A 12,327-nucleotide genomic window follows, 5' to 3' on the forward strand; every position below is an offset into this window, starting at 1 on the left:
CACCAACAATGGAGGAGTGTTCCTCTTTCTCCACATCCTCGCCAGCATCTGCTGTCACCTGAGTTTTTGATCTTAGCCATTCTCACTGGTGTGAGGTGAAATCTCAGGGTTGTTTTGATTTGCATTTCCCTTATGACTAAAGATGTTGAACATTTCTTTAGGTGTTTCTCAGCCATTCGGCATTCCTCAGCTGTGAATTCTTTGTTTAGCTCTGAACCCCATTTTTTAATAGGGTTATTTGTTTCCCTGCGGTCTAACTTCTTGAGTTCTTTGTATATTTTGGATATAAGGCCTCTATCTGTTGTAGGATTGGTAAAGATCTTTTCCCAATCTGTTGGTTGCCGTTTTGTCCTAACCACAGTGTCCTTTGCCTTACAGAAGCTTTGCAGTTTTATGAGATCCCATTTGTCGATTCTTGATCTTAGAGCATAAGCCATTGGTGGTTTGTTCAGGAAATTTTTTCCAGTGCCCATGTGTTCCAGATGCTTCCCTAGTTTTTCTTCTATTAGTTTGAGTGTGTCTGGTTTGATGTGGAGGTCCTTGATCCACTTGGACTTAAGCTTTGTACAGGGTGATAAGGATGGATCGATCTGCATTCTTCTACATGTTGCCCTCCAGTTGAACCAGCACCGTTTGCTGAAAATGCTATCTTTTTTCCATTGGATGGTTTTGGCTCCTTTGTCAAAAATCAAGTGACCATAGGTGTGTGGGTTCATTTCTGGGTCTTCAATTCTATTCCATTGGTCTATCTGTCTGTCTCTGTACCAATACCATGCAGTTTTTATCACTATTGCTCTGTAATACTGCTTGAGTTCAGGGATAGTGATTCCCCCTGAAGTCCTTTTATTGTTGAGGATAGCTTTAGCTATCCTGGGTTTTTTGTTATTCCAGATGAATTTGCAAATTGTTCTGTCTAACTCTTTGAAGAATTGGATTGGTATTTTGATGGGGATTGCATTGAATCTGTAGATTGCTTTTGGTAAAATGGCCATTTTTACTATATTAATCCTGCCAATCCATGAGCATGGGAGATCTTTCTATCTTCTGAGGTCTTCTTCAATTTCTTTCCTCAGTGTCTTGAAGTTCTTGTTGTACAGATCTTTTACTTGCTTGGTTAAAGTCACACCGAGGTACTTTATATTATTTGGGTCTATTATGAAGGGTGTCTTTCCCTAATTTCTTTCTCGGCTTGTTTCTCTTTTGTATAGAGGAAGGCAACTGATTTATTTGAGTTAATTTTATACCCAGCCACTTTGCTGAAGTTGTTTATCAGCTTTAGTAGTTCTCTGGTGGAACTTTTGGGATCACTTAAATATACTATCATGTCATCTGCAAATAGTGATATTTTGACCTCTTCTTTTCCGATCTGTATCCCCTTGATCTCCTTTTGTTGTCTGATTGCTCTGGCTAGAACTTCAAGAACTATATTGAATAAGTAGGGAGAGAGTGGGCAGCCTTGTCTAGTCCCTGATTTTAGTGGGATTGCTTCAAGTTTCTCTCCATTTACTTTAATGTTAGCAACTGGTTTGCTGTATATGGCTTTTACTATGTTTAGGTATGGGCCTTGAATTCCTATTCTTTCCAGGACTTTTATCATGAAGGGGTGTTGAATTTTGTCAAATGCTTTCTCAGCATCTAATGAAATGATCATGTGGTTCTGTTCTTTCAGTTTGTTTATATAATGGATCACATTGATGGTTTTCCGTATATTAAACCATCCCTGCATGCCTGGGATGAAGCCTACTTGATCATGGTGGATGATTGTTTTGATGTGCTCTTGAATTCGGTTTGCCAGAATTTTATTGAGTATTTTTGCGTCGATATTCATAAGGGAAATTGGTCTGAAGTTCTCTTTTTTTGTTGTGTCTTTGTGTGGTTTAGGTATAAGAGTAATTGTGGCTTCGTAGAAGGAATTCGGTAGTGCTCCATCTGTTTCAATTTTGTGGAATAGTTTGGATAATATTGGTATGAGGTCTTCTAGGAAGGTTTGATAGAATTCTGCACTAAACCCATCTGGACCTGGGCTCTTTTTGGTTGGGAGACCTTTAATAACTGCTTCTATTTCCTTAGGAGTTATGGGGTTGTTTAACTGGTTTATCTGTTCCTGATTTAACTTCGATACCTGGTATCTGTCTAGGAAATTGTCCATTTCCTGAAGATTTTCAAGTTTTGTTGAATATAGGTTTTTATAGTAAGATCTGATGATTTTTTGAATTTCCTCTGAATCTGTAGTTATGTCTCCCTTTTCATTTCTGATTTTGTTAATTTGGACGCACTCTCTGTGTCCTCTCGTTAGTCTGGCTAAGGGTTTATCTATCTTGTTGATTTTCTCAAAGAACCAACTTTTGGTTCTGTTGATTCTTTCTATGGTCCTTTTTGTTTCTACTTGGTTGATTTCAGCTCTGAGTTTGATTATTTCCTGCCTTCTACTCCTCCTGGGTGTATTTGCTTCTTTTTGTTCTAGAGCTTTTAGGTGTGCTGTCAAGCTGCTGACATATGCTCTTTCCTGTTTCTTTCTGCAGGCACTCAGCGCTATGAGTTTTCCTCTTAGCACAGCTTTCATTGTGTCCCATAAGTTTGGGTATGTTGTATCTTCATTTTCATTAAATTCCAAAAAGTTTTTAATTTCTTTCTTTATTTCTTCCTTGACCAGGTTATCATTGAGTAGAGCATTGTTCAATTTCCACGTATATGTGGGCATTCTTCCCTTATTGTTATTGAAGACCAGTTTTAGGCCGTGGTGGTCCGATAGCACGCATGGGATTATTTCTATCTTTCTGTACCTGTTGAGGCCTGTTTTTTGACCAATTATATGGTCAATTTTGGAGAAAGTACCATGAGGAGCTGAGAAGAAGGTATATCCTTTTGCTTTAGGATAGAATGTTCTATAAATATCCGTTAAGTCCATTTGGCTCATGACTTCTCTTAGTCTGTCGACATCACTGTTTAATTTCTGTTTCCATGATCTGTCCATTGATGAGAGTGGGGTGTTGAAATCTCCCACTATTATTGTGTGAGGTGCAATGTGTGTTTTGAGCTTTAGTAAGGTTTCTTTTACGTATGTAGGTGCCCTTGTATTTGGGGCATAGATATTTAGGATTGAGAGTTCATCTTGGTGGATTTTTCCTTTGATGAATATGAAGTGTCCTTCCTTATCTTTTTTGATGACTTTTAGTTGGAAATTGATTTTATTTGATATTAGAATGGCTACTCCAGCTTGCTTCTTCTGACCATTTGCTTGGAAAATTGTTTTCCAGCCTTTCACTCTGAGGTAGTGTCTGTCTTTGTCTCTGAGGTGTGTTTCCTGTAGGCAGCAGAATGCAGGGTCCTCGTTGCGTATCCAGTTTGTTAATCTATGTCTTTTTCTTGGGGAGTTGAGGCCATTGATATTGAGAGATATTAAGGAATAGTGATTATTGCTTCCCGTTATATTCATATTTGGATGTGAGGTTATGTTTGTGTGCTTTCATTCTCTTTGTTTTGTTGCCAAGACGATTAGTTTCTTGCTTCTTCTAGGGTATAGCTTGCCTCCTTATGTTGGGCTTTACCATTTATAAAAATATGGAACACTTCACGAATTTGCGTGTCATCCTTGCGCAGGGGCCATGCTAATCTTCTCTGTATCGTTCCAATTTTAGTATATGTGCTGCCGAAGCGAGCACCTACAGCCCAGTCTTATGGGAGCATTTAATCACTTGAGGCTTCTCCTCTCAGGTGACTAGCTCATGTCAAGTTACATAAAACTAGCCAGCACAGATCCCAATACTGCCTTCCTCTTGCCTGCACTGCACCCCAGCACCATTCTTTCTTGACCATTCTCAGGCATTTGCTCTTGCTGCCACAGTAGCTAGGTCTCCGGGCTGAGCTTATTAGCTTCGTGTGCCCAGTTCACAGGTCAGCTGCACCCCCACCTACTTCTACTGGGACTGGCCGTGTTTGTGCAGTTATTCCTAGGAAGTCTAAGGTGCACACTCAGTCCTTCTTTTACTCCCCTACAAGTTTACAAAATCAAAAAGTAGTCTAGCAGCAGTCTCTTACTTTCTATGGGTGGGTAGTAACTGGTAGTGCAGAGACACTGGAAAGGAACAGTCATTTGTTCCATGTGGTAGACCCCTTGCAGCTTGGTTCCCTTGGCTCCATGGAGGAAGGCTGGCTGTCAGGACAGACCCTCTGTCAAACCACAGTCCACATCCCACAGTCCTCCTGGGCCCTGGCATCTGATCACTTCTCGTGTCGGTTCATCGCCACCCTAAACCACACAAAGCCTGACAGCTTGCCTGCTTCTTTCTGTGATTGGAACATGGATCCTTGGTATACTCTCTTTTCATCACCACCTTCCTTTCATCATTTCTTAGTCAATCTGCCACTGCCTCCTCTTCCTATTGATCCACTCAGTGTGGCCCCAGGTTCCTCATTCACCTGTGACACCACAGCAGTGTGTGTCCAGGTCTTACCTCACAGTCACTGTGAATGTAGCATTCAGCCAACTGGGCTAATTCCTCATCCTTGGTGAAATGCATTTCTCCCACATCTCCCACCACCCTGCATGTTATCTCCATGTCCTCGGCTGGGCACGCTCACTGCAGCCATGCTTGCTCGCCCAGAGGGTGTTTGAAACAATCCGCAGTATTTCAGTCCTCATGGACACCACCACACCTGCTGTTCCCATCCCTGGTCTTCCCAGGCAGTGGAGGTGGAGTTGGAGTTCTCAATACCTCTACTTACTCAGGCATGTCCTTGGGAAAGTTAAATTCAGATAGCAAACCAGGGAAGTAGATGTTTTAGGACTTGCTAAGATCGGATGTAGGCTTATCCTTCCCACTCTGTAGGTGGCCTGTCTACTCTCTGCACAGCAAGTATCCGTACGGTCAGCTTGCCACTTCATTTTTTTACTGCTTTGAAATATCTATTCTACTTTTGTCTATAGTGGTTCATCCTTAATTTCATGAAAGTTACGTTTAGGGGGACCTATAACCAGTGGTATATTCTGCACAGATCCACCACTTCTCTAGGTCCCCCTCAGCCACCCTTTAAGATCCTCAAGTTTCCTCACATTGTTTTTGTACACCCACATTCACTTCTTTCTTGCCTGCATCCCAGGCAGTCCCTACCTCCTTGCAACCACTAGCTTCTCTACATTCCTAAAACTCACTCATTTCAAAAGGAGATAATTGAGAGCTGGTGAGATGGCTCAGTGGGCAAAGGCACTTGTCACCATGCCTGGTGACCCAAGCTTGAGTGCCATGACCCAATGGAAGGAGAGAACTGAGTCCTTCCTTCAGGCTGTCCCTTGATGTAATTTTCAACTCTCTCTCTCCATAAATACACACACACACACACACACACACACACACACACACACACACACACTGACATGGTGACACACACTTTAATCCTGGCACTTAAGAGGCTGAGGCAGGTGGATTTCTGTGAGTATAAGACTAGCCTGGTCTGGGGTTGGGGATTTAGCTCAGTGGTAGAGCGCTTGCCTAGAAAGCACAAGGCCCTGGGTTCGGTCCTCAGCTCTGAAAAATAGAAAGAAAGAAAGAAAGAAAGAAAGAAAGAAAGAAAGAAAGAAAGAAAGAAAGAAAGAAAGAAAGAAAGAAAGAAAAAGTCTAGCCTGGTCTACAGAGTGAATTTCAGGACAGCCAGGGACCCTGTCTCCAAAAAAAAAAAAAAAAAACCAGAACAAACAAACATGCACGCATGTGTCAGTATGTGTCTACCTATGCGTGATCATATGCAGTTACCTCAGGGGATCAGAAGAAGGTGTCAGATACCTTGGAGCTTCAGTTACAGGCAGTGGTGAGCCATTCGACATGGCTCATGGGAACCAAACTGGAGTCCTTTGTAAGAGCAGCAAGTACTCTTGTTAATTTCTTCCTTAGGGCTTTAATCAAATTTTTTTTCTTATAAAAAGCATAGCCTCTTAAAAGTCCATTATACTTTTGTGTATGAGTAGAAAAACACCCTGTCCTGTGTGAAGTGGTTAGTGAGGCTACAAAGTAGCCTGAATAAGGATGGGGTTAAATCGTATGCCCTGGGGAGCTAAGCACTTAGGAGGGAACCCAGTAAAGACTATAAGCTAGTCCTGAAGAAACTACATTTAAGTGAGAGAGACAAGAGACAAATCGTATTTTAAAAAGTAAGTAAGCCTGAATACCATGTCCCACAGTGCACAAGGACAGTGTCTGTATAGGACGGTGCGTATAACATAAGCAGTTCCTCCAGGTAGGCTGGGAATATAGTTGCCTGTAATTCTAGCTCAAGTATTTCCATATTTTATAAGCTAATTGAACTGATTACCAGAAGTTGAGTTATTCATGTCATAATTACGTTTTTGTTACTATGATAAAATACGCTGATAAAAGCAACGAGGGAGAGAGTTTATTTTATATGCATGCCATGGCACATATAGAGGTTTGCAAGTCAGTTCTTTCCTTCTATCATGTGAGTCCTAGGGATTGAACCTGGGTCATCATGCTTTACAAGAGCCTTTCCCACTGAGCCATGTCACCAACCCAGAAAGGAAGTATTTTAGCCACAGTTCCAGCCTGTCGTCATTGCAGGAAGTCACAGTGACAAGTGCAGGACTCTTGACCACAATGGTGGTCAGAACATAGAAAAACAAATCCATGTACAGTGTGCTCATCTAGCATTCTCCACTCTTGTGCATTTCGGCATTCCTTGCCTAGTGAGCGGGGCCATCACCATGGGTGGGTCTTCCCACCTCAATTACCATAATCAAGATAATCACTGTAGACATGCCCACAGGCCAACACGATCTAACCATTTCCTTGACATGACATTGTATCATTTTTAAGCCATAACCTTCCACCCCTAATCCACAAAGTCTCATGTTAATCTCATAAACTTGTCCAACCTGAGCAGTATCTTTTAAAAATCCCAACACTTGGGGCTGGGGATTTAGCTCAGTGGTAGAGCGCTTACCTAGGAAGCGCAAGGCCCTGGGTTCGGTCCCCAGCTCCGAAAAAAAGAACCAAAAAAAAAAAAAAAAAAAATCCCAACACTTTAAAAAATACAAAGTCTCTTCACAATGACTTCTATAAAATCAAGCTATATATTGGGACAAAATAAACATTCCCATTTCAAAATAGGAGAATGGCATAAAACAGCTGCACCAAAACAAACTCAAAATTGAGTAGGGTAAATACCAAACCCTGTTGCTCCATGTCCAACATCTAGAGCTCACGATGAAATCTTCCAGGCTCCAATAGACTGGGATATACCCACCCCTCCAGCCCTACTCCCTGAGCATGTCCAGATTGTTCCTGAGGCTCTCCTTGACCTATGTATGCTCCACAGTCCTGACGGCTTCACTATCCTTGGGTTTCCATGCAGACTAAGGCTCCACCATGGCCTCTCTGTAGGGACCTATCAGACCCTGTTGTAGAGCGGCTATCCATGTGTTCCTCATGGGGATTCTTTTTAGACTTTTGCCTACAGAGTAGTGTCATCAACACTGGTACTATGTGGAGGATGCTTTGACATTGTCGAGTTTTGATGCCAGCTTAAGGTTGTAGCCAGGTGCCCACGGGACCCTACATGTATCAGATGTGCTAACCCTGAGGAAACCCTCCCATTTCCTCCCAGCCTCTGCAAATACTGCCGATCTGTCAGCTGCGGCTGCTCAGCAGCAGCCAGGACACCACCATTCTGTCTTGAAAGTTGTGCAGAAAGTTAGACCACTACCTTTAGGTTAGCTTCTCTCGGTTTCCAGGGCAGTGTGGTAAGTAAAGCCAGATTCTTGCCCAAAATAGCACACGATTGGCTGCAGCCTGTTCCTGGTGAGTCTTGTTCCTCTCTTCTGCAAGCTCACGAGCCGGCCCTCCACTGTCTGCACAGCGGGCAAAGGTGCTCCTTTTCCCGACTCCACTAGAACAGCCACTAGAACAGTGCTGCTCCCTTAGGCCGATCATACAGTTGTGCGGGAAGACTTTCCAGGGTCCTGGCTGCTGGAACTTCTCATTTAAGGCTTCAGTATTTTCTTCAGCAAAGGTTTCCTAATAAGGTCTTTGGCAATGTTTTTTGAATATATTTCAAGTAGAATGATGCACTATGGTATGAAATAGTCTCAGTCTAGAATTAGTAGAGTATCTGCCTAGTTAGACCTGGAGTTGAGAGGCAGATTATTTACAGTATCGGGGAAAAGAAAAAATTAATTAACTTGAGTGTCTGTCAGTTTACTTATGTTTGAAACAGGGAGGGTCTCACTGTGTAGGAGAGGCTGGCCTTGATCTGACAATCCACCTGCCTCAGACTCCTGAGTGCTAGGATTAGCATTCAAGAATGTCAGTTTAAGATGAAAAGTTGTTTTTTTTCCTCAAAGAAAATGACAAAAGTCTAGCCAGGTGTGGCGGTGCAGCCTCCAGTCCCAGTGTTAGGGAGGCTCAGGCAGGAAAGCTACCACTTCCACGTGTGCCTGAGCTGCGTAGTGAAGTCCTGTCTGCAAAGGGGAAGAGAGTAATCCAAGTAAGGAGATGCAGCCGGCGTCTAGGATGTGCGTGTAGCTCAGTAGATAGAGCACATAACATATGAAGCCCTGGGTTCAATCCCCAAGGAGATGGGTGCACATGCATGTGGGGGGGGGGGGTGAGTATAGTTAGCCTTTCAGATAGAAAAACTAAACATAGTACACATATGCTAACTGTATAAATTTATCATTCGAGCAATTGATGCCATATAAGCTAGGGTATAATTGTGCTTAATTGATACATAACACTCTCACCTTGCTTTAGTTTTACTCCATTGCTATAATAAACACCATGACCAGAAGCAGCTTGGAGAGGACAGGACTTATTTAATCTTACTGCCCATCATGAAGGGATGCCAGGTCAGGAAATCAAGGCAGGAACCGGGCGGCAGGAACTGAAGCAGAAACCATGGAAGAGTGCTACCTTGCTCCCTGTGGCTCCCTCAATCTGCTTTCTTACACAACCCAGACCACCTGCCCAGGGATGGCACCTCTCTCGGGGCCTGGGCCTCCTCCATCGGTTGACACTTGAGAACATGTTTCTCAGACCTGTCCACAGGCCAGTCTGTTGGAGGTAACCCTTCAGCGAGGTTCCCTCTTCCCAATGACTCTTAAGTTTGTGTCACGTCGACAGCTGAAAGTAACTGTGACGCACCTCCAAGAGAATGTGGGACAGTCACCGGCTGCCCAGGAAGCAATGGAAATATGGAAACAATTATGTGAATTTTTAATAGACACAAAACTAAAGAAGCTCATGGTTTATTAATGTATTTACCCATCACATGGTCAGTAGGTCACAGTGAAGCGGGAACATCTCTGCCTCAGGCTTCAGATGCTGGTGGCGACAGTGTTAGCCCTTAGGCTGGTTGTGAGTTAATAGTTCCAAAGACTTTGCCTGGTAGTTGGAGGGATGTTAAGTCAGATGCAGAACATGGGTGCTGAATGGCTAATGGGAGTTATTGAGATAGCCCAAGATAGCCTGGGTTCTGGGTCAGCAGCATGATGGCACTCCCAGCTTGTGAAGTTCAAAGCCCACTCTTCAGCATGGTTGTATGGCCTTTTCCCCTGGGAACTTAGGTTATAGGACTTAACGATTAACAGCTGCTTAATACGGGTCTTCTTTCTTTAGCATCCTGAAGTCCGGGCGGGAGAGCAGCAGCTCCACCATGTGACATTGTGTTAACCCCACCGGCTGAGAACAAGACCACTACCACAATAGTTTGAGCCAAATGTGAAGCAAGCGTTAATTAAATACTGGCCAAGATGGTGGACTCTGGTCAGAACCATTCTGAGGCTCTCAGAAAATGGTGGTGAGTCACATCCCCCTTGGGTTGTATCCTGAGAAACAGCAAGGTCTAGTTTTAGGAAATAAACTGTCAAGGTAGCTGCAGCCTTGCAGGGAGGAGCTGGTTGCCTGCTGCTGTAAAACCGGCAGAGCTACAGTTAGCCTGTCAATGCCATCAGAGATCCCTGAGGGATAAGCTATAGCAGGAAGTATCCAAATGGCAATTAAAATGACAGATACTTACCCATTACCAAGAGTTCCAATGGCTTTGGGGGCCAAGGTCCCAGGCCAGCATTGGTCTTTAGTTACCAGGCCGAGAAGATCTGAGAGACTTGTGTGGAGGAGAGGTGAGGAACTTGGGGGGACTGACCTTACTTTGTGGATCTTCCAACGGACCTGAGTTCTGTTCCCAGCTGACCTTACTTTGAACAGGCAAGAGTACAGCGATCGACACAACAGTGTCCGCAGTTTGGGCAGAGCTGTGATGGCAGGCAAGGCATGAGGCATTTATTCCCAGTGGTTAAGGTCACCACAATCCAGGTGAAGGTGTCAAGTCCTGTCACCTTTAGAGAGACCTAGGGTTCACTGCTAGGAACTAGGGTCTCTGTCATAGTAAGCTCTTTTACATTAAACATTTTAAGTTCCAAATTCAGCAGCCCTCTAAAGAGTTTGAGGACCATTATCTATTAAGTATATATGAACTAAATAAACTTTGCTTGCTTAAGTACTTTAAGGCTTTAGGTTTAACCTTGAAAACGCTAAGTAAAGCTTATTTCTGTAATTAGTTACAGTGGTACTCAGCATGACTACAATGAGGTTCTGAACACATTACTGATCATTTACTCTGTGACTATTAACTTGCATGCCTTAGCCATGGGTAAGCAGCTTTTATAAGACTAGGATTTTACAGCTTTATCTTTGTGAAATTTGAATTTTAAAAAAGTACCCGTTTCTGAATGGATTGAAGCACATTAGTATCAGAATAAAACTTTAACTCATAAACACAGTGTACATAGAGACTGGGAACTTTCCTGAGCCTTTTACAGTGTACCACTGTAGACTATTAGTTTCTTATATTACTCAGATTATCAAAATAGCTAAAGCCTAACAAAGTTAGCAAAAACAGGAGAGTTACACACATTCTTAAGTCAGTCTCTCGCAGCCTGAGTAGACTTAGGTAAGGACAGATGCTCATCAGGGTCTTTGCCAGACGGCTCAGGTCAGCATCTGCTGCATCACAAGATGGGAATATCTAAGTTTCTGGTGTTTAGTCTTCGGTGCTCATAGCTGTGGCCCTAACTTTTTAGCCTTTTATTTTTTAAGGTCACATATTAATAATATAAAACATTCTATAAATTTAAAGTATCCCAAAGCCTTATACATTTAAATATTTTAAAAGCTGTTCTTTTAAAAATATCATTTTTTATTTTAAATTTTCTGTAAAACTCCAAGATTTTTCTCTTAAGTTTAAAAATCTCTCAATTGTGTACTCCTATAAGTATCTTTTTTTTATTTCAAGAGGAAAAATCAACAGAGCAAAACCATACTTTGGACAAGACACAACTAAGCTCCAACGGTACAAACAATTCAATATCTGGGATTTACTCACAATCCTATGGGATTTCCCAAGGGGCCTGGGTCACCTCTGTGGCCCTATCCTCGGCATCATGCACAGCCTGCCTTCCAGGTCCCAGCTGGCTCCATTTCATAGCAGCTGCTGTTTCTGGTGGCTGTCATCTGGCACAAGCATCTCATCTCTCCGTGCTCTCTAGGAACTCCAGCCCTGCCACACAGTGCCAGGCCTCCATGACTACTTCATGCCTTTAAAACCAGTACCCCCTGGGTGACTCTTATATTACAAAGTTGGGCTGATATAAGTGCATGGAGATGGAGTGTTAATACCATATTAAACAAATGTTGTTTTTAAATCCTGTCTTTCACAAACCTTGTTTTTCCGACTTTGTTTTCAGGACAGAAATTATTTAATAAAAATCCACCCTAATCCAAAATCTTAGAGACCTGTTGCCTCATTGACTTATGCCATGTGGTCACCTTTTATCAACACTGTGGTGGTGAAGTCACATGACATTCATCCTCTGCATCCCTAACAAAGATGGTTGCCAGCCATGTGGCTGCCTCCTTCCTTATTGGGGACAGCAGTTAAGATGGTGGCAAAGCACATGTTGCTTATATCCCAAAATGGTATCATGCCACATGGTACCTTTAAGATTACCTATGCATAGGGGCTGGGGATTTAGCTCAGTGGTAGAGTGCTTACCTAGGAAGCGCAAGGCCCTGGGTTCGGTCCCCAGCTCCGAAAAAAAGAACCAAAAAAAAAAAAAAAAAAGATTACCTATGCATAGATTTTTAACTATAAATCCAGTGTTACAAGTTTTAAGTTAACTTTTTTTTTTTTTAGAGATTTTTACACCATACCCAGTAAACTTATAAATCGTGAGGTACAAAAAAGTTCACATAAACCAATAGTCTAATTCTTTTGGCTTTCCGGTTTGCTTTCTTCTCCCTATTACAGCATCAGGTGGATCCC

At 42.7% G+C, this 12,327-nt stretch overlaps 1 protein-coding gene and 1 non-coding gene across 5 annotated transcripts in view; one reads left to right on the forward strand and one right to left on the reverse strand.

Moving 5' to 3' along the window:
• The window catches only part of St3gal5 (ST3 beta-galactoside alpha-2,3-sialyltransferase 5), a gene marked incomplete at its 5' end in the record, with an annotated part of 57,935 nt that overhangs the window by 18,730 nt on the left and 26,878 nt on the right, over positions 1 to 12,327 (forward strand). For 2 of the 4 annotated variants that reach the window (NM_031337.3, NM_001398713.1), the window contains one exon: positions 9,624 to 9,804. The exons of the other annotated variants lie outside the window; for them this stretch is intronic. The remainder of the gene's footprint in view (positions 1 to 9,623; positions 9,805 to 12,327) is intronic. 4 annotated transcript variants of the gene reach the window in all.
• LOC120102561 (U6 spliceosomal RNA) lies at positions 3,556 to 3,662 on the reverse strand. Its single transcript, XR_005504197.1, has one exon. It is a non-coding gene; the product is annotated as a U6 spliceosomal RNA (small nuclear RNA).

This window comes from Rattus norvegicus, chromosome 4, assembly GCF_036323735.1.
Source record: "Rattus norvegicus strain BN/NHsdMcwi chromosome 4, GRCr8, whole genome shotgun sequence".
Lineage (NCBI taxonomy): Eukaryota > Metazoa > Chordata > Mammalia > Rodentia > Muridae > Rattus > Rattus norvegicus.